Source organism: Oxyura jamaicensis, chromosome 19, assembly GCF_011077185.1.
Source record: "Oxyura jamaicensis isolate SHBP4307 breed ruddy duck chromosome 19, BPBGC_Ojam_1.0, whole genome shotgun sequence".
Classification (NCBI taxonomy): domain Eukaryota; kingdom Metazoa; phylum Chordata; class Aves; order Anseriformes; family Anatidae; genus Oxyura; species Oxyura jamaicensis.
In genome coordinates, this window is record NC_048911.1 from 2517967 (window position 1) to 2544643 (window position 26677).

Here is a 26677-nt window from a genome sequence, read left to right on the forward strand (position 1 = left end):
ACGGTGAGGCATCCCACTGCAGGGTGGTGTTTTACTGCCCGCTGGCACACCCACAGTAAAGAAAGGCATCAGGAGTGTGAAAAACCTCTGGACTCCAAATTTTCTGGGGGGCGGACACTCCAGTTAGAGCTACAAATGCCTCTGATCTAATTCCTGCTGGTTTATATATGAATTGAGGGAGTGAAGTAATGGTAGGAAAGGTGGAGCCTATGGCAGAACAATTGCTTTGATTATTCCAGTAACAACTACCCCAAACTGGTTTCCAGCTAATTTCATTGCAACTAAGCATCTGGGATTTTATTGCCATCATTTTTAGTTGTCGAGCTCTTTTTCTAAGCCACTGAAGCTTCTCCTCTGCCTCCTGATTTCCCAGAGCACTGTAAACACGGGACAATGTAACACAAGCCACAAAATAGGCTATTACTTAAATAAACGGATGGGGTCGGCTCCATTTATTTGACGGCTGCCATCCTCCACCCTTTGCTTTCCTTTGTTGTCTTTTTTGATTGCCTTGTTTTAAAGCCAGGCAATTTGTCCCACATACACTGCTGTTCATGGGCTAATTAGAATTTTAGAAGTAATTTAAACACCCTTTGCAGTGTGATGTTAATTCCCTCCAGATTGCTGGGAACATTAGCTTCAGTGTTTGTTTATTTTAAGTGACTCTAAAATATCAAACGCATTAGAGGTTGTAGCAGATTTGGGATAATTCACCTTTAACGATAAATTCATTACAAAAGTAAGCATCCTATTCAAGCAGTGCCAGCCTGTGCTCGTGGAAGGACCCAGACCCCAAAAGGTGGCACAGCTGAGCCAGGCGGCAGCGGGTCCCAGCGCATGTTGGTGGGGCACCACCTCGGTGCCCCATGCTGGCTGATACTCGCATGGGGCATCTGCAGAGCATCCTCATCAGGAGCACTGGCTAAAGCCCCAGCTTTGGGACAACCCTGCTGCTGCTGTCTGTGCTGGCTGGACTGGCAGAATCCAAACCCCAGGCCTGGGGCACTCCCCCTGGCTCCAGCAAGGATCCAGATCTCAGATGGAAGTGTCCTTGACCACCTCCACAATGATACTTCTACGTGCAAGCTGTGTAAGTAGAATTAATTGTATAAGAAATAATGTTACAGCAAGAAACAGAATTGGGATTTTTGGAAAAAAAAAAAAAAAGTGGGAAAAAAATAGCAGCAGTCTACAGAAAAAATAATAGCTCATTTCATTTAGTTTGCAGAGCCATTTCATTTTTCCCTTTCTACATCTCTCTGAAAAGATAAGCAATTCTATGAAAAAAGAACTGGTGCATAATCCTGCGCTTCGCAAACATCCTATTTGTGCAAACAAAAAGCTAGTGTCAGTAGAGATGTCACATTCCACAGTGAGTAGTATTATAAGCAATTAAAAATGAATTAAACTTGTAAGGTAAGTGCATAAGGTAGACATCAGTAGCCCCAACCACTTCTGCATAGCGTATTTGCTTACACATTAACGCTCTGACTAAGCCAGCCAAGAAGGCGAGAGAACCCCATCTCACCGAGCACCCCGGCAGGGGTAAGGTGACCCCTAGAGAGGAGCAAGAGCTGTGCATGTCCGTGCTGCTCCCCTGGTACCTCACAGCCTCTGAGCATTTTCTGCTCAAAGGAAGTCAAGAAGCTAACATTGTTTGTCCATCCGGTAACACTCAAGAGACATCTCTTCCAAACGCTGTGCAGACTCCCAGGATCCCACATGCTCTTTCTGCCTGTTCAATAGTATTTGGCCAGAAGATTCACAGACGTATTAACACCTCTGTTGGCCTTCAACACCTGCTACCTCTGCCCATTCCTCCTGGGTTTTGCACTACAGGGACTGAACAAACAATCCCTTTTGCCCATTCTGGGCCACTCACAGTTTTGCAGAGCTCTGCTGTGTCTCCACCAAGTCTCCAGAGCACTGACATATGCAGTCACCTCTCAAAGCAGCTGCTCCTCACCACTGACAACCGCTGTCACCTTTCTCCAAGGCTTCTCCAGGTCTAACACAGTGGACACAGGCAGCAGAATGCCACACAGCGTTAGGATATGGGTCAGCCATGGATTTGCACAATTACATCATTTTATTTTCTGTCTGTTTCTTGATGACTTACTTTTTAAATTTGCTTTTCTGATAGAGTATTCAGCTGACATTTTCATGGGATCCAAGCATGCCCCACACTCCTGTGGTGCACACTGTTTGTACAGCTCTAACCCCTCAGAAATGACCGGTCTGACTTCCTTAGGTGGTTACCAGAACACCCCTGCAGCTCTGAAGGAGCCAAGAACGTTTTTACCAGTGTAAGCACATCTGTACTTGAGGCTGCTCCAGCTGAACTGCCAGTTAGTGTAAGAGTTTAGAACCGCGATACTTAGCGAGGCACAAGCCAGTACCCAGCCCAGCCCCAAGGCAAACCATCACTGCAGGGGCTTGGAGCACAAGTCAATTGGCACTGCTTCATCAGAACCAACGCACCCAGCTCTCCTGATGTAAAAACACTCTTCTGCTTCTCCATTATTAATCTCTGTACTTCTGTTTACTCCCCAGAAGAGCTTGTACACAGCGCTCAGCCTCAAACATATCAAAGTATTAATGAAGAGTTTTTAAGCCATCAGGTTGGCATCGAAAGAAAGTTGAGAAACAGTTTCCCTTCAGTTTCCATGGTTACTGCATCCCCAAAGGACAACTCAAATCCCTCCTGTCTCAATTTGCTCCAGGTAGCTTCCCAAGCTGCCACCGTGGTGTGCCCCCCCCTTGGATCACAAGGCAGACGGCAAGGGCAGCCAGAGCAACGATCACGTGTGTGGTGCTCAGCCACCCTCCTGCCAGTTCGGTACTGCTCACGGACGTTGGGTCAGATGCTGAAGGCTCAAACCTGGCCTGGCTGGAGTCAATGAGATTAAGTCTGCAGCTGAATCAACTTTTCACTATGAAATACTCGCTGATGCCTTTTATAAATCCGTCATTTCCCAAGAGGAAGCAGGAGACTGCGCAAAGCATGGCAGGCCCAGGTCGCCGGACTCCCAGGACCATATTTGATATGCTCAGAAGCCTTTGGGATTCCTTTGTACTCCTGCAAATCCCATGCTAAAGCTCCAGAGAGCCCGACAGACTAAAGCCAACAAGAACCCACGTAAGCAGCACAAAGGAACATGAGAAACACACAGAAGCCTGTAAAATGCACATTTGTAACCAGCAGATAACATAACACTAAGTGCAGACAACAATAACCATAAAAAAATCCCCAAGCCAGCTGAGATTATAGGTCTAACACATCATTTTCCAGCTACCCAGTCCCACAGATAATCCTGTAGCAACGGGAGTTGCCAGTCAGCTGCTCAGGCCCACGGGAGAGGAGCCCGCACAGCCGAGATGCAGAGCACGGCGCGGCGCAGACAAGGCTTTACGGCGGCAGGGCACCTGGCCCAACACATGCAGCATGTCTGGAGCTCGATCGTAGGGTGGAAGCCAAGAGCTTTGTAAGAGCAGCGTACAAGAAATGGGTCTAAACCAGTCTGGGGCCAATGCTCCAGAATGTGAGAATGCTGCTCCATGCTCGGGGCTCAGCTCTGCCATCCCTCCCGCCCAGAAGGGGATGTCCTGTCCCGACAGTGGGACAGCACCATCTGTTCTCCTTAAGAGCAATCACCCACAAACCAAGCCAGACATCCCTTAGTGAGATGCAATTTCAAGTTTCCTCAACTGGAATATCTCAAAAGGCCAGCTGCTGAGCTGCTGTCAGCTGAACACAAGTTCTGCTCGAGCATCTGAAGGTCTCAAGGCTGAGCCACTCTTCCTGCAATTAAGGCTCATGGACTAAGGAATTAATTCAGACTGAAGGGAAGTACACCACCAGTGAGGAAATACCGGGAGAGGAAAAGCACCATGACTAATAAACACAGAAAATAGGATATTTACTTCTTTACTACACCCAGTTAAAAATATTTTAATTTCTGATCAGTCTAGCTATGCTTATCTACAAACATAAAATTACATTATATGTCCCTTCTGGTGGATAAAACTGCAAACAGTCAATAGCATGCAAAAATAATCAGGGCAGCAAGTGGAAAAAAGCTCTCTTCTACCACAATTTACACACAGAATCTAGAAAGAGAGACTAATCTCTCCCTGGGACCCTCTGATTAGCTAAATCTGACTTGTAAACAGCTGCAAGATCATGATATCAAGGAGTGGGTACCTCTGTTTTCTGTCTCACTGGCTGCTTCTGACACATTTTTCCCCTGATTTGAGCTGATTGGGCCTCTCATTTACCAATTAGGGGATGAGACTGAACAGGGAGGAATGGAGGATGATTAAAAATCTGCTCTTTGCTATTTCTGCAACAACTGTGGACCATTCTTTTCCAAATTAAATCTGGCTGCTGGCGAGCTAACTGGCAAATGCAATCTCATTCCCCAAGTGCCAGAGCGCATCAGCAGTACATGTGCCATTTGTGGTCCATCTGCAGGAAACACGACATGCCAACTGCTTTTGGGTGGGCTGGGAGGGGATGCAGCAGCAGCAAGAAGCATGTCACTGAGCTCTCCTGCTCCTCCCACCCACATGAACAAGGTCTGGGAGCCTTGTGGGGCAGTGCTTTAGAACTGCTTTGGCAACTCACGTCTCTGAACACCTGCTTTTGTCAACAGGTCTGGTTCCCAAAGTATTCTTTAAATGGGGAAAAGATGTTTGAAATTAGCCTTCCCTTCCCAATTTAGTAAGTCTTTTTTTTTCTTTTTCATAATTCTCCCTAATTTTGTTTTCCCAAAGTAATAGAAAATAGCCATGGATGCCTCAGGACCAGACTGTCTCAATGAAACCTTTTTATTGTTTAAAAACAATTACAATGTGAGCCAGGAGTTGTAGGAAGTGCATTTGGTTTTGGTTTGGCTACTTTACCTTTTGGGCTAGGGAAAGATGCAAAGGAACCGTCCCCACAATCAGGAAAAAAAATCAAATACAGCTACTTAAAATTCCCTCTGAGCCAGATGAGAAGTAAAACATACCCATAAGAAACCCACATTCTCCTCTGGATAATTCTTGGGCACAGGCCTTCCACAGGAAGGATTTAAGCTGGTTTTATAATCTCTTTATCTTGGGAAGGGATTAGTGCTGTTAGGAAAGGAGTGCTTTCTAAACAATGTTTTTTTTTTTTGTTTTTTTTTTTTTGTTTGTTTTTCTGAATAACTGTGTGTTTTTAAACTCCTTTTCCAGAGCGAGATGTCATACTGTATTTTATGATGTCACAGTTTCTTCCAGCATGATAAAGTACTTAAACCAGCACAGTGGTAGCAGTGCTGACTAGAATTACAGCTCACTTCTCCAGCTCTGTTTCAGCAAATAGGCAAAATGAGCCCAACAGTACTACCACAGCCCATTTGTCTCTCTCTAATGTATCCTAACTAATTTGTCCCAATAATTACCATAACCAGCAAATGCATTTCAAGAAAAACTTGAGAGGAGAACTTTTTGCAGTTACCAGTATAGTTTAAAGTGAACTGCCAGAGTTAGAAGGGAAGCTAACAAGGCACCTGACTTTATTATGCTTGGAGTAAGTCAGAGCTGTCAGTCGTCTACTCTTGAGTACTCTCATTTGAGAAAAGCACAAGCTCTTGAGTGCCTCTTGTCCTCTGTGATTGCATCTGCACTCTAATGCTGCCATCCTCTTCGAGTTTGACTAAGCCCCATGATCACCAAGAGCTTGTTTGCTGTTTTCTCAGCATACGTGGGGTTGATCCATTTCTTTTTTTAGCCTTTGTTTGCCTTGCCACAGCTGAAAGCAGATGCACACAGATACTGCCCAACATTGTCAGTGGACAAATTATGTCAGCCCCTGGTACCCTTTATGGTGAATGCAGCTTAAGCCAAAAACTGCAGTGAGTGGCTTGGCTGCACAGCACTGAATTAAAATGTTGCACTTATGAATTAGCTTCCTTGACATTAATATGAATAAAAATGGCAATAAGCCTATATTTTATATTCTGTCATTTCACTCTGCATGACTAGTACTGTAACTTTGTATGCTCCTACTACACTCATACAGATTACACTTACAAATTGCCCCTCTGAATAAAGAGCACTGCGCAGGGATGACAAGTATTGATTTTCAATCTCCTTCCAAAATGACTCTATCATTGCAAGTAAGTCATGCAATTTGCCTCACTTCACACTTCAGGCTATAGGCCTCAGATCACATTGACAGGCCTGATCCTTCAGGAGATGTTTAATTAGAAAAGAAATGAAAGGAATTACTGTAAATCAGCACTTAGTCAGCAGTGTTACAGAATTTGTAAAGCTCCTTTCTCCCGAACCCCTTCACGTACCAACTGCCTAATTTATTCTCTTATCCTTACCAGGAAGTTTGAGAAGGTTGTTTCACATAATTAGAATTGCTGTCTTTTCTCAAGGAGGTATCTCTGCACGGTCTAGTCAGTGTTTTACTCCTCAGCCAGATCCTCCTTCACCTGGCTGGCACTGGAGGAGCACACCTGCACCACCGGGGCTGACAAGGGCTCACCCTTGCTGCCTCAGAGCTGCCTGGCGCTTCTGCTTTCAGAGCTATGTTTGAACTTAATTATGACTAACATGCAATGAAAATGCATCTTATCAGAGGAGCATTAGAACTAAGTGTTAGAACTAGAACAGGTGCCTAAGTGTGGAGGCACCTCCACACAGCAGCTCTGGGGCCCAGGCTGCCTCCAGCCCCAGCTCAGATGAAGCCAGTAGCTAAATATATTTCCCCCCAGCCCCCCAAACCAACTACAGTTCTTTGTGTTTTATATTGTAGTGCTCTTAAATTTGAGGTTCCATGAGGTTGGTTTTGTGTTTTTAAGCACAGGGTTTGTTAAGTTCCTTTCTACTGCCCCCTGCCTTGTTTTCTGTCACACACAAACCAGCTCATCCACCCTCCTAGCAAAGCCAGCGCAAGCTCCATCATACACCTGCAAACACCACAGTGTTCTGAAGCTCCCCAGACCCCTTCATTTCACCTCACACACACTCCCCACACGCAATTAGAAGCCACGTCTGAGGGAAGACACACTCACCTGCGCACAACGCCACACAGCTGCTGCCACCCAGGCCTTCCCGCCCAGGCCTTCCCGCCCAGGAGCTGCCTCTCCTCACGGCTGCACCACCATTACAGACGACGACCTGCTGTGACACTGAGGGGAAGTGCCCGGCTATGGACAAAGGGTGGCTAATGACAAAGGGTGCTCACCTCCTTCTCTAGGCTTCCTGAGGCTGTCAAAACCCTCCTGAGCCCAGCTGCCCAGCCCTTGAGGAGAGGAGGTAGTGTCCCACTTGGAGGGGCAGGATCTTAAAGCGATGCAGGGCTGTGGGAGCCGTTTGTAGTCGTGTGAATGACGTATCAGCCTTGCCATCTGAAAGGGCTACAGGAAAAACCTCTGTGCCTTTTAAGTACTTGTTAAAATAGGAATATCTCTAACCTTGAAAAGAAGGATGTAACATCTGTGACTATGAAAGAGGTTTTAAAAAATTACCCGATTTTGGGAATGCGGTAGGGAGGAAAAACCCTCCCACAATTTTATTAAAACGTTGTAAATGGTGAGTGCAATCATCCATCACCTTGTATAGATTACTTTTTTCTTTTCTTCAGCACAAGAAATGAAACCACTTGTTTACTGTAGCAATACATAGAGAACTACTTTCAAAGCTCACAGCTGTGCCCCATCTACCACTCACCATGGAAGTGACCAAAAAGAAAAGCCAGCCAACAGGTTCAGATGCCAACCGTCTGGTGGTACGGACTGCACGGACCACCGGCCTCCTCCCTGAGCAGCTTTAGAGACTGTTCTGTGACATGAAGGGACAGCATGCTTCTCTTTGAGTCAAGGACAGCAAAATCCCACAAAACACTTCAGATTAATTTCTATTTTTGCTGTAAAAAGTCAGAAAAAGGTCATTTTATTTTTATAAATGCATAGAAAATCTGAGACATCTGGAATCTTCAGTATTTCTTTGAACACAGTGTTCAAGCTCAGTCAAGCCTACAGACTTTAAGTAGCTCTTTGCTGTTAATTGAGGTGACTGAGGTCACTCAGATGACTTGGACTTCTTCCTTTGGTGTTGTGAGGAATTTTGGCCGTATAACAGTCTACTTGTCATTGCTGGACATAGTTTGCCAGCTGACTATGTACAAAGGCTTTTAAATAAATAGCGTGAGTCCCATTCTAAAATATACTACTTCAGCCCTGACTTGGTCGAGTCAGTGGATGGATTTTTTTCCTGAAGAATTCAGTAGTTTAGAGAAGAGGAATCATTGTATTAAATAAGAAAACCACAATGTTATGAACTACTTTAAAAATACTCCATGAGTAAATCATACTTTTAGGCTCAGAATTCATTAGAACAAGAACCAATCAGAGTGAACCTTTATTACTATCACCATTAAAATTTTCAGGAATTTCCAACTGCTTCAACCATTTCCTCTGGCACTAGAAAGGAAAGCTTTGATTTCTAGTGGTCTACACTAAAAACACAAAGTTGTTCTGTGAACAACAGAGCTAATGGAGTTGAACTTCCTATGAAGTTGACCTTTCTGTTCCTTTTTACCCTTCTTCTTCCACTCAGAGTAACCACAGCCTCCTTACATGTCCTTTGTGAGAGCCACACTGAACAAGACAGGCCAGTCAGAAACCTCCAAGCTGAACACAACGACCAAGGCCCACTTGCCTTGTCACTGGCAGAGGGGCTCATTTGTGTCTCTATGTTAGGTTGACACTAACTGGCATAAACTTTATCGGAATGTAGTTATGCTACGTAAATTTTTGTTAAAATGGGTCAGCAGGTTTTTAAGTTTATGAGGGTTTATTTTGGTTAGGTTGTTTTTTGGAAGTAGATTGACAGTGTGATCACAAAGGCCTGGTTTCATCAGATTAGGCCATAGGATTTAATGGCTCAAGTTTACACCCATTATCCTGGGGACTTCAATTGAATTTTCAGGACATTCAGGAATGAGTAACACTTCCTCTCTCTCAAACAGCAACATTACACACAGGGATTAAAGAATGTAATACACTGAAGGGAGACCACTGCTTTGAGATGGGTAGGAAGCTCCTGCAGTTACCATCATCCTCAGCCCCAGCTTGCTGGGGGTTGTAGTATTGCTGCAGAAGCTATGATAGCATCAAACTTGTACTTAGAGGATGTTTCTTGCAGCTTCGTGATGCAGCTCTTTTGGAACGGTAGCAGCAGCATAAAAACTCCTCCATAAGTCCTTATAACCAGAATAAACTATTTCTATTGGTCTCTCACAGTATGTCTGCAATTAGTCTGACAGAATGGCCACACTACCCAGAAAACATAAACTTCGTTCTCCTATCCAGACACTCCCTGGCACCAGTGTTCGCCACTACTTTAAAGTTGCTGAGAACATACCATTTTAATAAAAATATCACAGCTTCTTTCATGCAGATGAGACCCGAGTGGTCCAACCAAGCGCCCTTCCTCACTTGCACTCTCTTCCCTACTGGGCTGCTGTCATGGGGCTGTGTTCCTCCCAACCTGCTGGCAAGCACCAACAGGGAGCTCCTGTTCTGCACCCAGTTCTTAGGGCTCTGGCTTTCCAACATTACAAGAACCTGCAAAGAATAAAAGAAAAATAAATAGAAATAAATAAATAAATAGAATAAAAATAAAAATAAAAAAAATGGCACCTCCTTAGGTTTGTTTTTCAACGGATCTCTGCTGTCACATGCAGCCTGTGACTATAAGGTCATTTTGCACTTACAAATATTTTCTGCTAGAAAACAATGTTTTAGCCAGCCACTTATTTCTGAGTGTTCTGTAATTTTTATTATTATTTTTAATTTAAAAAAGATCTATTAATCTAAATACGCCAGAATACGGAGCTGAATTTTCAGTGCGTAAGTTATTTATATACACTACAAATAAGATTGGAATCGTGCTTAATACAAATCCCTTTTTCCTTTTAAAGCTCTTATGATGTAGGTACAAGCTGTACTTTACAAATGGGGAAAATGAGAACACGGCTAAAATAAATTATGGACGACCGTGCAAAATTAGCAATGGTACCGATATCGCTAAGTATTCTGTTGCTGTTATCTCAGGAAGGAGAGGAAAATGGAAAGTATATAATCATTTCAGAAGCTTCAGATCACTGAAGAAGGAAAATGCTTTCAGATTGCCTGGCAGGAATGACTGTCGGAGGGCATCGCTGCGACTCCTTTGTTGTGCAGCAGTTCTTAAATTCCATTACGAAGCTGCTATTTTGGTCAGTTCTTGCCCAAATGCAGGCCCTAGCTCTCAATTCACTTTGTGGATTGCTACACCTGGGGTGCTGTGGAGCACTGTCTGCCCACAGGCCCCCTGACTACAAAGGATGGCTTTCTGGGCTGAGCCATTCAGAGCAAGGACAGCCTTTTGTATCGCCCTGTACAGCACCGTGCACACTGGTGCCCTCACCCACCAGCACCTTGACTCTCTCTGCTCTAAACCAGGAGGACTAAAAAATTACCTAAACATTATTTCCCCCTTATTACCTACCTCTTTCCTTCTGTACCAAATAACTAATAATCCCCAGTCCCATTTCAAAGGGATATATGCCTCCTTGTGCAATTGCCTTACTGAGATAACTTCTGAAGGAAGCCTTTTCATTAAGCCAAGTTCAGCATGCTCTGTTTTGCTGTGTATGAGAAGGAGGGAGATAAGTGACATGGGCTATTTATTGAACCAGTCCAAAATACAGCATTTTACTTAGAATTAAGTAATGAAAATGGTAACTTAATTGAAAGGATTAATTAGGTCTTTGTAATTCTGTTCTTACTCAATAATGCCTATGATGTGAGAGGAAAGAGGCTGTCATTTGGATGATGGAAGAATAAGTGGTTACTAGTTGTTCACCATCTGATCAGAATAAATTCTGACATTGACTTGAACCAGTGCCCTTCCCTCTGGAAAGATCCTACTTCTTGTTTTCCTTATTAGTTTTGCAGTTGCCCTGATATTCTTCCCAAGACACACCAGTCCTCTCCTACCCCTCCAATATGTCTAGGGTGAGGGAGGAAAATTTCCAGGGAGGACCCTTCAGTCCCTTATTATTTTCCCTGGAACCCCCTTATCCCTTCAGTAGTTTATTGCTCTACTTCCTTGTCCTATGTTCCTGCTCACCTTAGCTTGTATTTGGGATTCTCCCTCCTGCCTTGAGAAAAGGCTTGTTATCATTCCAGCTGTACTTGAGCCTGTGTGGTCTGAAGAGATCATTTCATTTAAGCTGCAGTTTAAAAATAAAATCCCCTCTCCACAATAATTATAGTGTTGCATTAGGAAATACTGGATGTCTACATATTGCATACATAGACTGTACTCTCTGCACTGAGATAGCTGCACCATCTGCTCTCCTGCTCCCTGTTCTTACTCCTGCAGACATTAGATAAACATGTTGAGAGAGCAGCAGGCTGTTTTCAATCATGACATATCTGAGCTGTGTTTAAAGTCAAAAGCTTTTATTTACAGCTCAGTGAAGAGAGAGGACTCATAATCAAGGGCAATAAACTAGATCCATAGCAGTTTAATGGTTCAAAGGGATAGGAGCTGTCTATGTCAGTCCTCTCACTTCTTTAAAATGGAGAAGACTCCAAAAAGAGAAGAGGGGATACAACTGTTCCTGGTTGCCATCAGACGGCATTCAGTGCTGTGGGTTGGGTTTGGAGGCACAGCAGTGGGGCAAGTATGTGCTGCTTCTCACAGACCTCATAGGGCGGCCTGAAAAAAAATCAGTGCTGAAGCAGTATGAGATGCTGGCAGCAATACTTGAGAGGACATCCCTCCCTGCTATACACTGCCACAGCTGCTGCTAGCAGAAAAATGGATGTTAGGTCTTCCCCCATGCCTGGAAAGGGAGGAGAGCGATGCAGGGAGGGCGTTTTGGCAGGATGGCCCTGCAAGGGCCTGGGAATCAATCAGCCTGTCCCAGTTCTCACTGCAGGAAACCACACAATTCGGTGCCCACCTGTAAACATTAAGCCAGTCTTTATCAACTGAGTTCAGTCAGTCCAGTACTGACCCAGTATTTTCAACACCATCAAGTAGCATCTAGGAACTAATAATCTAAATTCTGTCTGAACCTGGACACTACCTGGGCGTTTGCGATGTGAAGATGTTGATCAGGTAACTCTTTGGTGCTGTGAATCAGAGACTGGAGTTAACATGAAGTCTTAAATGTGATGGATTGGTTGTTTTATCTTTGCAGGAGTTGTAATGGATCTGACATTCAGTCTTCTGTTTTAGGGCTAGTGCTTATACAAAGGTATTTGAGTAGACAAACTGATTCAGGATAAGACTCCTACCGCACGAAATCTCAGGAAGTCCCAAGCCAGCTTCTTCAAGCTGAGGTTCTCTAACAATGCGTGCACGTTTTCCTCTTCTCATTCCATCAACTTTTCTAATTTTACTTGTTTTCTCTCTGATCCTTGGAATTCAATTGTACTGATTTCCTGAGCATTAAACATACATGAATGTTCCCCTAGTCTGCTTAATGGTCCTAGCAAAAAAGTGTTTCGACTCATTGGCAATGCAATTGGAGCAATCACTGAACACAATCTTCTCCTTCAGGACTGGGTGTTGGAAACAGCAATTTTTTTACAGTTAGTGAGCGTGCAAAGTTATGATATCAGAAATGGCTTCTGAGAAGTGATAAATGGGCTTCAAAATACAGCATAATGATTATTACAAGATGGGGTTGTATTTTGTTCTTCAGCTGCTATGCACATTTTATTGAGATGGGAGTAAAGATCCTAGAGAGCGAGGCTTCAGTAGCCAACCTGAACCCAAATTGGGCTTTGGCAATGAGGCATTGCATGAACTTGAAGTCCCATATTCCTATGAACAGTGCTAAGAAAGGATGATGCGGCTGAGGTGCATTGGTGAAAAGTGCTTTAGAAAAGCTAAAGGTGTGGAAACAGCAGCTTTCCTCCAAGCCCGAAGCATGTCAGAGCTGCACCTTAGCAGTTTAGTGGCTGTCATATTGCAAAATCTCTGGAGTATGAATTCAAGTTAATGTTGGTACCGAGCCACTTTCTGAATTCTATCTCAGGATCTGCTGACTGAAGAAGCACCAGACACTGTCTGCTTGCCTGCCAGATAGCAACAAAATGGCTCTATAACTGAGTCACAACCTCAAGTGCTGAAGATGCTGGCTGTGTAGCCTGGACCCCTTATTCAGGCAAGCTAAGCAATTTCTTCAGACTGCTTCAGGAGCATTTCCAATAGTCACACAAAGCTGTTCCCAGCTGATTTCTGCTCCCTGCAGGTCTCACAGTGGCTCTGTATGTAGGAAGTTTCTACTCCCTTGAGCTCCATCCTGGGAGTCTTTCTGTCACTAGCAGGTTCTCTGCAATCCCGAAGTGCCTTATCTGAGTACTAAACCAGTCAGGGGGAGGCCATAAAAAGCCTCTAACTGAAGTTTCAGAATGGCACAGATACTTCTCTTCCTAAGCTCTTTGCCACATCTCCGCTATTACACAGTGCTTCATATGGTGCTCAGGCCAGGCAGTGTGAGCACCTGCTGGAGGTCCTGCACTACAACATCGTGTGGATACTGGCCCTTGCTCTGGGTCCATTTGCAGTCAACGTGCAGAAAGGTTTAAGGGAAAACTTTGCCCCTCATCCATCAGTATACTGACAATTCCTATTCCTGGTGTGAACGGCTGAGAAGGTGTGACTGTCTCCTGAAGTCACGCTCAGCAAATGCAGTGTGAGCTCTGGTGGAGGGAGCAGTGGGTTAGTTGGCACATTCGTGATATCCACCATGGCCCCCAGAGTTAAAGCCTGGATTGTCCATATTAGTCCTCCGAGAGAGGAGAATTTCATCTTTGCCTGCAGAGGAAGAAGTGTAATGCCCTGTGTCCAATTTTCTTTTCATTGCTGTTTTTATTATGGAAACAAAATGTTCACTGGTTCTAAAATGAAAATGGGGAAAGCTAATTTTTGTAGTTCTTGCTAATAAAATTCTTAATGTGCTCTTCTCCCATTATCATAAAGATTGTTATGGTTTACTTTATCTCTGGAATCTTATTATTTTCCCCTAGAATACATGGGCATTCCTTATCTTCAAAACTATATTAATCTGTAGAGATACTCCTCCTTTATCTTACCTTAATCCCCATAGTTAGTATGAACATATTTTTATTATCCTGCTTCTATTTTCATAAACAATAAGTGGGTATTGATCACAAAGGCTTTAGGGTCTTTAAGAAGATGAGGCAGCAAAACTATTAAAGCACTGGGTATAAGTCTAAAGAAGAGATTCTGGGCCTATAAGTAACCAAAAATCTGGTAGATAACATGAGACAATACAAAACCGTTTAAAAATAGGTATTTCCAGTATTACTGATAAGTGTTAGCTTTATTTGCTAGATTTTATACACTGCAGATAATACACTGAGCTGAGGCCCTGTTCAGACTGGTAAAATGCAGGTCCAGTGTCTGTATCAAATGCTTTGTGGTTCAGGGACAGCTGGCTGTACTGGGACCAGTCCTACTGTGCCGCCTTGTGCTGTCTGACCATACTTTAAAGTGGGTTTCAGTGGGGGTTAAAGGGCTGCTCTCCATTCGTAAGATGCTTAAGATGCATTCATAAGATGTTTTGTACTTTTTAACAACCTAAAGAAAACTAAAATGCAGCAGTTGCAAAAGCTTTGTTGGGAAACACCTCTTAGCTGATTTACATTGACCGGTTCACACAAACATTGTGTGAGAAGTGTTCTGAGCATGAGCATAGGCAAGTTGTGTGACCTACAGCCCTGGTAAAGGGCACTGCTGCACCCGGGTGGGGCACAAAGCCACTGATATTCTGACAGTGGGAGAGCAGGGCCTCTTCACAGTGACTATTTTCATCCCCAGAAAAAAAAATCACTAAAGAAAGAAAAAAACAAGAACTCAGAACGATTTTTACCTTGCATTGCACTTGCAGCAAGTCTGTAGTTTGTGGCCCCACCACCTCAGAGCCAACATGTCCACAGAAAGGGCTCAACTTGTGACAAGGCGAACCAACACATGTTCATGCTGTCCGTCGTGGGCTGGCTTTGTTTGAGCTGGTCTAATAGTTCAGGCTGGTAAAAGAAGGAAGGAATATGGTTAATTTTAAGGCAATGAAGTCTGACTGTGCCTAGGTAGCAATTTAGCTAAAGGAAAGAATCAGAATTGTCAAGAAATTTTGTGAATTTGGTGACTTACAAAATCCTAGAACTTAATCTGTCTTTTCCTGAGATGGGAGCAGGAATCCAGTAAATATGCATGCTATAAAGACTGAAATGCCTCTGAGCTCTGCACCCCCCACACCTGAATTCACCTTGTGTTTTCTTCCAACATCCATCCGCATGAGTTGCCCTCTCCTGGAGTAACCTGAAAGCTGGCAGCCAGGCAGGAGCCAGAGTATGATGGATGGCCCAGGCAGCCACAGCGACTCCGGTGTTGGCGGGTAACGAGGCAGCTGGACCCATTTTCAGAATGTCCCCCTCATCTCCTTTGAGCCACCAGGGCAGGCAAAGCACATGAAATACGGCATGAATCAGGCCAGCTTTGCTGACAGCACATGCTGACAGCAGGTTCTCTGGTGCAGACCCTCACTCCTGCCGTTAATCTTCCTTGCGCAGAGCCAAATGCTCCCAGCAGCTTTCCTCCACCCTCTCCCTGCTGAAGGCAAATTTAGGATTGCTGCTGAGGTGCGAAGGAGAGCACAGGGCATCCTGCAAACCCGAGGATCGAACGGCTGCCAGAAGGGAGAACGTGCAGCCCTTGTCCTACCCGAGCAAGGCTGGCCTCTGCACATCGCTGCATCACACTCGGGCTTTGGGTGACCTGATGCCATCAGTGAAACCCGCAGGAAGCACAGGCTGGCAGCAAAGTGTTTTGAGCCCTTGCCGCTATTCCTTTTCCCCACACCATTGAACTCAGACCACCACTGAACTCACCAGCTGCTGTGGAGCACGGGCTGTAAGATTCCTGGAGACATAAGCTTTTCTGTTGTGTGTGTTTTTTTTTTTTTTTTTCATTATAACAGTTTCTGCCTTAATGTCCACACACTGCTAGTACAAAAAAGGCAACAGAAGGATAAAAGCTAATTATAGCTGCTGGCAAAAAAATGGTGGAGGCTCTCTCCATGCTGGCAATAGTTCACTTGATATGTGATTAATTGTGGTTTGTGTGGGCCCAGCCAAAGCTTGCACAACCCCAAATAAATAATAATGAAATTTAAAAAGATATATGCTCCTTGAGTTAATAACTTTAACAGGCTGCGAGAAATGCTGCTGTTCTCATGGTAACAGGAAGGCTGTAATTTCATCTCTAATTTGAGAATGCTTGTATAATGTGTGCAGATAGCTTTCTGATGAGAACTTTTTTCTCTCTTCTTTAATTGAAGCCTTTTTAATGAAGTGATATTATTGTGTAGTTTGGGCAAACAATACAAAATGGACTAATTAGCACTAAATACACCGTTGAAAAATGTTGTCAGAATTATTTGGAACTGAACTGGGATTGCTGCTTAGAACCACTGGTGTCCGTATCAACCGGTGCCTTATACTCATGTGCGTGAGTATCTCTTAGGGCTCTTCAGGAGATTCTGAATGCATTTGTACAGTTACATTCATTAGATAAGAAAGAAATGCATCCACTGGTCCTTATCTCTGCACTACAAGCATGTGCCTTCAGCGTGGTGACTATTTGAATAGTGACCTCAAGAACAAAGATTCAGAGACTTCAAAACAGCCCAAAGATTTGGACAATCATTTCTTTTTCTGTCACAGCTTTTACCCAAGTATACAAAGATAAGAGTCCCATCCTTTCCTTAGTAATCCTGAGAAAATACAAATCAGGCACCTCAATACATGCTGCAGGTGTGAGGCTGAGAATGAGTCTCTTGAAAAAACAGCAAGAATTAGGCCTGTGATTCTTGAGCACCTTTGAAAGTATTATCCCTGGTCCTTTTCAGTTTATTACAATGGCTTAGTCATGGAAACCAAATGACAGCAAACATAATGAAAGCACTTCTGCTAGTTTTACCAAAGCATCTCCACTGACTACTAATCTTAAGCCATTTCCAATGCTTGTTTTCTCTATTAGAGCTCTATAGTTAGGTTTATTATCTTATATCTGTTCAAAAACATTTACGTGCCTGATACTGGGACAGTTCCAAAGCAGTTTTACAGTACTTAGGAACACGGATTAGTGCTTTGCTTAGAGGAAAGCAAAACGTGACCTTGCCCCTGAGTGGATGTGTATGGGAATTGAACTGGGATCTCAGAGACCCAGGGGTAGGAGCAGAGGAGCGGGTGGATGGATGAGCCTTTCACCAGCAGGAGCTGGAGCTGTGCAGAGAGGAGGAGGAAACTGCCATTTTCAGCTTCTTGGTTTTGTCTTTCAGCGCAGACAGATTGACATGTGATGAAACATAACATTTCATAGTTAGCTTTTCAAAGGCTGTGTTACTTCAGAATCATTAACCTGGCTGAGATCTGCGCGTTCTTATCTGCTTTGTTGAATATTTTCATAGCAGCAATTGGAGGTAGCTTGCATATCCTTAAAGCTGCAAAGCTAGCATTTTAATTTATCCTAATTCAGAACCTAATTGTCTTGCAGTGTTGGCTAATTAAATGTTCAAAGAAGTGATAAATTAGGCAGGTTGATCATTACAACACAAGTAATTAGTCAGTCCAACTGAATATGAGCCTTGAAATCCATATTCCCTGAGATGATGGGCATTTTGGGGACGTGCAAGAAAGCAAAGTGTGTCTCAAGGTTCAGGGGGAAAAAGTCTTCCCTGAAAATTTCATGTGAAGTGTCCAAATCTATCATCGCTTTGGGGACTTTCAGGGTGTTTATTTTGTGCATAAGGAACTCCTTTTCTGGAGGCCACTAAGAGAAAGTGAAGTTCTAAGCCAGAACATATCTAGAAATGCTGAGATGTGCAGATAGTTTCCTACAGGATCTGCCATTTTCCTGTATTAGACACCCAGAGTGCACTTTGTGAAAATAGGTCTAATTGGGTTGTAAAACAAAACCAAAAAAAAAAAAAAAAAACATACCCCTCTCAACATTGGATCAATATCTAAACAGGCAGTTACAAATGTAACACTCCCTGGTAGGGAGCTTCCAGTCACAAAGGTTTCCATGCAGCATTTTACTAAAAATTGTCCCTGGGGCTAAATTAGTTAAGATCTAAAGACCAAAATGTATGTTCTGAAAATCTCAGTCTAACTATGCACCTGCTTAAATTCTCAAGACAACTATCTGCCAGAAGAAAAAAATAAGAAATACAAAATTATACAACACAACATCATAGCAGCTTGATATTCTTCTTGCTGATACATCCAAATGCTGTTTCATCTTCCCACACAGCCCACCCTTATGGAGGTGTGTATCGGCGCACCGGCGGGCAGCACCACATCATCAGAGATGGGCTGGAATGGGAACCCGGGGAGGATGTGCCCAGGACAGCACACCCCACCTTGCAGCTGAAACGGGGATGAAAAACAGCAGAGGTATTGAGATGGTTTAATTAAAGCCTGTGGGGGACCTTATCTGGGAGTTTGCCTCATTAGTTAGGCGAGTGTGGCTCTTGGCTCCTGGCTGCCAAAGAGAAGGATGGCTCACAAGTAATCCTTGGTGTGATCCTGGGGAGTGCTGCATCCTTTGTGGCTCCTCTCCACGCTGTGTAGCATCTTGCTGTTAGAAGTCAAATTACTCCACCCGTTCTTGCTTCCACACAGCTGAGACTCTCTGTGGGTTCAATTCTCAGAACTCATTTCAGTATCAGCTGCTGTTCACGGTCAAGAGACGAGAGCTCTGCCTTGCAGAGGGATCTGGATGTGTTGGGGCAGCTGGCAATGAGCAGCGGCATGAAGCTGAGCACAGGGAACACCAGGAGGTGCCCCTGGGATGGAGCAGGGCCAGGCACAGGCATAGCTGGGGGGGAGGGCTGGGGGGCAGTGGCAGCAGCCCAGCAGAAGCCCTGGCAGCCAAGGGGACAAACCACACATTGGGATGCACGAAGCACAGCACGGCCGGACCCAGAGGGGATTCTCCTGCTGCATTTCGTGTTGCTGCAGCCTCGCCTTGAGCATCGTGTACAGGTCTGCGCTCCCTGACATAAAAAGATCCCTGAGGTGTCTGAGCAGGTCCAGAGAAGGGCAGTGAAGCTGGTGAAGGGGCTGGAGGGCAGGTCCTGAGAGGAGAGGCCAAGGACACCTGGGCTGCCTGTCCTGGAGGAGAGGAGGCCAAGGGGCAGCTGCACTGCTCCCTGCAGCTCCCTGGGGAGGCGAAGCGCAGAGGCCGCCGCCGACCTCTGCTCCCTGGGGACTGAGGGCAGGAGGCGTGGGGACAGCGTGGAGCTGCGCCAGGGGAGGGAAAGCCTGGGCGCAAGGCAAAGTTCCTGCATGTAGTCCGTTGGACTGCATGATCTTTGTAAATCCCTTCCAATTGAACTACTCTATTAAAAAAAAAAAAAAAAATTAAGCAACTGTTTGCACCATCTCCCCAGCTTACAGCCCACACAGCTGTCTCACTTTATTTGCAATCATATCACTCACTGTTCATTTCATTAGTAGGGTTTTGTTCTCTCTTCCTTTGCATTTAAGGCAGGGAGATTTGAGGTTTCCAGTCTTCTGTGGTGGAAATAACAAATAATAATCGCTAACAGTGTCTCCCAAGGGTAAATTTCAAATGCTGGCTTCCTACAGGCTGTGATTTTCTCACCTAGCCACAGTGGCTGCAGTGTGGGACCAGCATTTAGATCATTCTCTTGGTGCTGCTGCAACAGCTGACTACTCCATCTTCTTCAGCCTGCCTCATCTAGAGGTGATAATAAGTTTTAAAGGTTTTCTGCTCATTTTCTCCCTGCCACGAAGAAAATGTCTTGTCATGGCTTTTCAGTTTATCTACTATTTCCATGTGTAGTGGGTTATAACTTGTTTCCTCAACTCACAACTCCCGCTTGTGTTGCTGAATCAGCTGCAATACTGCAAACGATACTCTTAAAATTAAAGCTCCTATAAAGTTATGATGTTTTTTCAGTGTTCTAATTGGTCTAGCTGGATTATGTTAATTATTTCTGATCAAAATTGCTTAATTAGCATGTCAGGTCAATTAGCAAGGGCCTTTGGGGTTTAAGAGTTATTTTGTTTTTACTTTTAGTTATAGTGTAGTCAATCCACTGTTAAACATTTTATGTTTCTAGAAATATCCCTGAATTAATGAAAAGTTAACAGACTGGGATATAAGAAAAAGCTTCATAAGCATCCACCGATATCTTACACTGGGGATCACTGGAACCTAAAATGCTTCTTTAATGCTTCATCATTGAAATCAGTCTTCAAAGCAGAGTTCACGGCCTTGCAGCTGGCTCACAAGGGGAGAAGCTCCAGGAGAGCTATGGACTAGCCCAAGTCTGAGGGACGAGGATTAAAACAGAGAAAGCTGCAACCACAAGAGTTCTCCCTTCCTGTCCATAAAATGCAGGGATAACAATAATTTCCCATCTGTGAGATCCACTTCAGGAACCCCTTGTAAAATACTGAAAGGCTGCTAAATGTTATGTTTCTTTCTTGCAGATAACTTCTTGTAATGCTCATTCATAATCAGAGAAGCCTTTAGATTACATTGGCATAGAGGCTGTCAAATAAAAAACTGTCCACAGATTTCAGTCTTTTTTTCTTTTTTAAAAAATAATATTCTAAATACTTGATTTATTTAAGTGAGTGTAGGGTTTCATCAAAACATCTTTCTCCTTAATTGAGCTAACTTTACTCCAGTCCTTGTCTTTGTTCAGTCTAGGAAGCAATTTCCCAGCCTCATCTCCCATCTCGTATATCCACTTTTGATCTGATTATTAGCATTTAATCTTCTACAACATTCAGTTTATGATATTCAAACCCAGCCTTATTTAAGGAAGTAATACCTTTTGGTGCGCTAGGTGCCACATGTTTTCGTTTGTGAGGTAACAATATTATCTTATGTTCTTGAAAGTTATTTGCTCTCCATTTTCATTCCCCCCCCTTCTTTAACTGGCATATGACTTCTCATAAGAAGATATAAATGGAAATGCAAATGCAAAGTGAAAATTGAGGTAGGCATAGATTTACATATGAAAAATGCCAAACGAGCAGGCACTGGGGGATTTAACTGAGACATACTCTATTTACCTGCTTCCAAAGGAGCTTATACCTCTAGGTGCCCCGTGGACCCTTCCAGAAGCGCTGGATCCCTAGCCTTTCCTCACCCCATACACAATTCTCTGAGGCCAGTTGTTCAAACTGAGATCTGGATGCGGGAACTGAGATCAGCCCAGGTCACCCTGTGCACCTCATCTAGTTACAGACTGTGCAGGGGGGTGAGCTGCTTTGGTAAGCCCCAGGCCTGCATCTCAATCAGGGAGGTGTAGTTAAGCAGGCTCTGTGCTAATTGCTTTTAATTCCATTCCATGGCTAGCCCTTCAGGCATGTGCACAGCACCAGAGGCAAGGTGGGGAACAGAAGCCCTCTCAGAAAAGCCACCACAGACAAAACCTGTGGTGCATACATACATGTACATACCACTTTTTGCTCTGAAACTTAACTGGGAGTACAGGTAACTGAAACAGACTGTTCACAATTTGTTTACAAACATTTAAATATGGAAAGAAAAAAAAAGAATATCAAAAAGCAGCATGTGATCTGATTGCCAAGTCTCTAATGGAGGAAAGCAGTGCACAGACCTGTTAGCAGTGGGTTGGTCTACTGAGAGGAACAATCAACCTGCATTACCACAGCATCTTCACCATACTGCTGCTCCTCGCTTGCTTATGCATGTCTTTCCTTCAGCTAATTCCAGCTTAATTCCTAGGGAACAGCTCTAAGCTTCTTCCCCAGAGCACTGGACTGGTTTGCAGCTACAAACAGACAGGAGAGGTGGTGATGGACAACAGGTGCCCGAGTTGTATCACAACAGCTGCTGCACTGCTCACCCCTTCTCAGGTGGTGACCTTCCTGCTCTCACATTGCATGGTTGCAGCTATCAAAAAGAGATCAAAGAACCTTTTAGCAAACCAAAAAAAAACAAACAAACAAACAAACAAAAAAAAACATTCAGCATGAGTGTAGCACAAAACCAGTACAATAAAAGGCCTTCCTGCACCTCTAATTTCGTTGCCTTTCCATAGGTCTTGGTCAGCACTCACCTCTGTCTGCCTCCCAGCCAAATAAATCAAGTATCCCAGACACATCCACTCCTCATTTCAGGAGTCAAGGAACCAGATTATCAGAATCAACACCCATGTTTAACAGTTAACAGCCTAGAGTGAGTATTCCTCATTTGGATAAATCAAGGCTTAAAATTTGCTAGAAATCAATTAAAGATTTGTTTCTGCATCTTTCAGGTGCATCCTTATTTTGTCCTTATCTGTGACATCAATGAACATCCTTTCTGCTCGTTCCTAACTACAGTCCTATCCTACATTAATGCAGGCTGTCTCAAGCACCAAATTATCATTAGTCCTAGGTGCTTCATGTATGTAGAATAATTAATCTCTCAAATAAATATGTAATAGGAACTGAAAAAAAAAAGCACACATGACATTCTGAACTCAGTCATCTCTCAGTAGCATGGAAATGGGACACCACTGAATTTTCTGTTTAGGTCTTCTTAGCTTAAACCTTTCTTGCAGATACATTAAGAAAACATGCTTCATTAGGGTCTGATGTATGGCAATATTTTAAGTAGAAGATTTTTCTGTTCTATGCAAATATATTCAAGGGCTAGCAACAATCAAACTCCGGTCCCTGAAGCACATAACAATACTCTATTTTTCAAACAGTGTAACATGACTAGAAATTCAAATTATCTCTTTATGCAATAAATTAAGAATATTTCCCTTATTTTTCTTTCATTTTTTTAATTTCATTCGTATAACAGTGCTCTTGTGATGTCCAAGTAGACTAAAAATTAAAATAAAATAGCTCACCAGCAATGATTTACATATCAGATGAGCAGGTGATTCTGTTTAGAAAATTTTAGCAACAAATGCTGTCACTGTACTTACTGTTTTCATACAAGATGAGCTGGAGTGTGACATGGCTTCTTCTTGTTTGTTTTCTGGCAAATAGCTTTTATTTTAGTCCTACTTCTCTGCTGTGGGATGGGATGTTGGGGAGGGGTGTTAATTTCAGAACTGATTAGGATTGTGAGTTGATAATTTGGAGACTTGATTGCTAACAACCAAGACATTATGGGAACATTCTGCACAGGGAGAGTTGAAATGGCTGAGGGAGAACTGCTCTTAATGATTAATAACATCTTTGTTCTATGCTTCCTCCAGGCAACATGCTCTGAAAACAGCGTAAATAGGGTGTGGAAGGCTTTGGCTGTGCAGCCAGGCTCATTTGAGGATGGGGTTGTGTGTGGTCTTCAAGCACCTACAGAAGAGGATGGAAAATCTCTGCCAAGGATGCAAATTTCCTTTCTAACCCTGAAGGCCTGAGTCTGTGAGAGTGACCACTTTGTTCCACGAGCTGGAACATGAGTGCTTCCACTCACTCTGTAAGCTCCTCAAGGTAGAGCTTCCTGCTCCAGAAGCAAGCAACTAACACAGTATGGCTGGGGTTCTCCTGCTCACATACCACTGGAGTGCTTATCCTGGTATGACATACCAATTGGCTTTGCTCAGCAAGGTTTTGGTAGCAGAGGAGCTGCAGAGCTGGCATCTGGTAGCAGAGCCCAGCAGCTGTCCCATGTCAGATCAGAGCCAGATCCAAAAGGGACCTGCTGCTGGCCAGAGATGAGCCTGTAAGAGATGTTGGTTGTGCCTCTGGGAGAGCAGAAAGGGAAAAGACTGCTGCATGACAGCAGCTGGAGAGAGGAGTGAGAACATGTAGGAAACCAGCCCTACAGCCCCCAACGTCAGTGCAGGTGGGCAGAAGGTGCTCCAGGCAAACAGCAGCAGTTCCCCTGCAGCCTGTGGAGAGGCCCCTGGTGGAGCAGGCTGTGCCCCTGCACCCACGGGTCCCATGCTGCAGATCTCCACGCTGCAGCCTGTGGAGGAGCCCCTGCAAGAGGAGAGTCCAGGCTGGAGCTGCAGCCCATGGAGAGGCACCCACAGTGGTGTACTGGGTCTGGCTGGGATGTTAACTTTCCCTGCAGCAGCCCATACAGTGCTGTGCTCTGCACTTGTAGCTAGAACAGCAGTGGGATCACACCAGTGTTGTGTCTGCTGCTGAGCAGTGCTGGCACAGCATCAGGACTCTCTCTGACCCTCCTATGGGGTGGGCAAAAAAGTGAGAAAGAAACATCAGCAGGGCAGCTGACCTAAACCAACCCAAGGGATATTCCATACCATGTGGGGTCACACTCAGCAATAAAAGGTGGAAAAAGGAAGAAGAGGGGAGGGGTGGGCTCTCGTTGTGAAAACGTCTGTCCTCCTCCCGAACACCGGCTACGTGCGTTGAGGCCCTGCTTCAAGGACGTGGTCAAGCATCACTCATTTGTGGGAAGTAAAGAGTAATTTCTTTCCTCTGCACTTCCACATAGCCTTTACTTGTTTTGTTATTCCCTTTCTCCCTCCCTCTTTCCCTTTCCCTTTTTTCCCTTTAGTTGAATTGTTTAATTAATAATAATATATCCTTAATAATATTTTTTCTCTTTAATTAAATCATCCTTATCTCAACCCGTGAGTTGTTCTTTACTTCTTCCCCTCCTCATCTGAGGAGGGGGAGTGAGAAGCGGTTGTGGTGTTCAGCTGCCCAGCACGGTAAAACCACCACAACTGGAGCAGGAGGCCTGGTGGGAGGTGCTCGGGGGGAGGACATTGAAGGGGGGGTGGGGAGGGAAGGTGTTTTTAATTTGCTTTTAGTTGTCACTGTTCCAGTCTGTTAGTAATAGACAATAAATTATATTCATCTCCCTGCAGAGCCTGATTTGCCTGTGATAGCAACAGGGACAATCACCCTGTCCTCACCTCAACCCTTGAGCCCTTTTTCATCATATTTTCTCCCCTTCTTCCACTGAAGAGGGGAGTGAGAGAACAGTTCTGGTGGACTTCAGCTGCCCACTAGGGTGACACCACCAGGACTTGTAAGTGGTCTCTCCGAGTTGACCAGTCCCACTGCATAAACTGGTGATGAGCAGGTCTGTGAGTTTTGTTTTTTTTAAATGCAAGAAATTAAATTAGATTATTTTCAAACATGGGTAGCAGTTTTAGTCCTTCAGATATTCTGAAGGAAATGCAGGAGAACACATTTAAAAAGCTTTTTGGGAGCAGCTCTTCTTATTCCTGTAATTCAAGTGTGGTGGCTGGGCTTCTCCTTACCAAACATGCTGACACATCACAATGTTACAATGTCTGTTTCAGTATGATTGCAGCACCCAGCCCGTACTGATAAAACAGAAGTAGATCCCCTTAATCCTCTAAGGAGTCCTGGGACTATACTTCTCTGCCATGTATCAACACAGCCCAGCTGGCTATTTAGCTTGTCAGAATCAGTCTACCTGCATGAATATGCATTAAAATGTCTTGAAAATGCTTTTAAAGGTTTGTGTTTTTTTCCTAATGGTCCTTGCACTCTGGTTCCAATACAAGCAGTTTTGTAAAAAATAGCCGAATTATTCCAGAAATAAGTGAATCTGTAACTGGTAAGAAAACTGCCAGTATGATGAACTTACCATGGAAATAGCCTGCTGCTGTGCCGGTCTCCTTGTGATCCCACGCTGCAGCAGCGCACGGGAAACAGTCTGTTCCATGTAACAATGCACCTTTCAGCCATAGCGGAGGCCAGACCTGCTTGAGTGAGGGATGACAACACTTCAATGCCTTTCACATGTTGTTATTGGTCTGTGTTCATTAATCTTAATTAGCAAAAGGTAAGGAACTCAGTGAGTGATCTTTCAAAGCTTAGTTCTGTCCTCAGTTAAAACCATTCAGAGCAAAGCGAGCCCTTTCCAGTAGATAGGAAAAATAATTTTATACATTTAGAAACTGAAATAGAAGCAGGACCAACACATACCTGGAGGCAGAGCACAGCGAACATATAGGTGCTCCATTAGGAAATGGAAGCCTTTCTAATGACGGAGCTTGGTGTAACCATCCACTCAATGTAGCAGAGAAGGAATAGTTCAAAATGGCAAAAGTACTAAGCTCCCAAAATTTAAGGATCTGATAGGCGTTAGAGGCTCATCACTTCTGTGTTCTTGCACACAAACAAAGCTGTATTCAGCTTCAAATGAAAATGCGTGTGTTTGGTTTTTTTTCTTCTTGAGCAAACATAATGAGAATGCAGCGTTGTGGGTTTTTGCTTGGGGTTTTGTTTTTCCTCTGTTTGTATAAAGTTTCAGGTGCAGATTCTGTAACTTTTTATTGAAAAATCTTCACAAGTACTCTCTCTTCAACAATGTATCTAAAGACATTTTGATGTGTAAAAGCTCATGAAGAGTGGTTAATATGATAAAAGCAGATGCTTGAAGCAATGACATCTAAAGAGAGTCTGTCTGAAGATCTCGAAATCAGATAGAATAAAGAGAAGGCTAAAATGACAAATATGTTTGATCTTATGTACTTAAACAGAAAATCATTTCTGAGTCCTGTCTTATCCTATAAAAGAACTGATGAATGTCTTGGATTTAGATATATGTAGCTATATTTGCTACGGAGAAAATTACATAGTTGCAA

At 43.9% G+C, this 26677-nt stretch overlaps 1 long non-coding RNA gene across 1 annotated transcript in view; it reads right to left on the minus strand.

Moving 5' to 3' along the window:
• Positions 1 to 26677, minus strand: part of LOC118176341 — a 258610-nt gene that overhangs the window by 217185 nt on the left and 14748 nt on the right. The window contains exons 4-8 of the long non-coding RNA XR_004755348.1: positions 25675 to 25789; positions 21737 to 21910; positions 14942 to 15098; positions 9406 to 9608; positions 7711 to 7821 (exon numbers count right to left, since the gene is read on the minus strand). This is a non-coding gene — a long non-coding RNA (uncharacterized LOC118176341). The remainder of the gene's footprint in view (positions 1 to 7710; positions 7822 to 9405; positions 9609 to 14941; positions 15099 to 21736; positions 21911 to 25674; positions 25790 to 26677) is intronic.